General features: G+C 37.3%; 1 pseudogene; it reads left to right on the top strand.

Moving 5' to 3' along the window:
* Positions 1-973: 973 nt before the first annotated feature.
* Positions 974-1,090, top strand: LOC111921572 (5S ribosomal RNA; annotated as a pseudogene).
* Positions 1,091-1,326: the final 236 nt, after the last annotated feature.

Here is a 1,326-nt window from a genome sequence, read left to right on the forward strand (position 1 = left end):
TGAGACCTTCAAAGGTGGGCATGTTCATCCTTCACATTAAATTCCAGAGAAAAGCACTAAATTTCCCTGTTTTGATTTCATTCACATTTATGTCAACTAAAATAAATAGTAGAACAAACATCATAAATGTGATATAATATGTATGACTTAGCTTTCTTTTTGAAACAGTTTGACAGAAGATTCTATAAAACAGAACAGAATGGCAGGGTATGCAAAGTTGTCACCATTTTTTCTTCTTTCGAACAATATATACATCTATTTTTCCCTATAAATATCTAATATCAATGAAGATTTAACAGTTTTATACTTTTTTGGCTCAACTTATATTACTTTTTTGCAATGAAGAGGTTGTTATGGTAGCAGTGGAGGCACCAGCTGCTCCAGCTGCTCTTGGTGAGCCAATGGACTTCAAATCGCACACTGGATCTTGCATATGCACTTGAAATAGGAGGATCTGGTAATAATGGTAATAAATTATCTGGTAATCAAAATACAAATGGCAGTTCAAGATCTGGTGATCAAAATCACTTCCCAACTGAAACAAACATTTTTTCTACCATTTTTCTCATCAAAAACTCATTTTCCTTTACCAAATTCAACAAACATAAAGGATTAATGATTGAGAAGGATCTATACACTAATAATCCAATAAGCTCAATAAAAAGTGCTGCAATCTTTCATGGAATAAGATATAGCTAAATTTATATATACTTGGACAGAATTTGTGCCGATTATCTCGACATTAAGCTTTTTAGAAAGCTCTAATGTGAGTCGGCTTTTTCCGGCGCCGGTAGGACCAAATATACCAATGACTTTCTCCGTCTTCAGCTTTGTGGAGGCAGAGCACTAGAAGGTACTAAACAGCCGTATCCGGCAGTACTGGCGACGATGTACGAGAAAGGAGAGGCGGAAGGAGAGAACAGAGGTCACAATACTTGTATTAACCCTAGATGTTACGGTAAAATTGATTGTTGGGTGCGATCATAACAACACTAATGCATCAAATCCCATCAGAACTCTACAGTTAAGCGTGTTTAGGCGAGAGTAGTACTAGGATGGGTTACCCTAGGAAGTCCTCGTATTGCACCCCCTTTTTCGACGCAACTTGTTTCCCGTTTGCCTTCTCATTCGTTGTATGATGATAACTAAAATGTTCCGATCTACATTAATATATTATTAATTGTGAAGTGAAAAAATTGTTGTTGGAGATGAATGTCGGTGAAAAAGTAGTCGTCGGCGGCAGATTCGAATGATGGGAGCATTGACATTGCAATCGACTCGGTGAGCGATGGCGTCCTTGATTACGGCAAGGTAAAACACGAACAA

This window comes from Lactuca sativa, chromosome 4, assembly GCF_002870075.4.
Source record: "Lactuca sativa cultivar Salinas chromosome 4, Lsat_Salinas_v11, whole genome shotgun sequence".
NCBI lineage: Eukaryota > Viridiplantae > Streptophyta > Magnoliopsida > Asterales > Asteraceae > Lactuca > Lactuca sativa.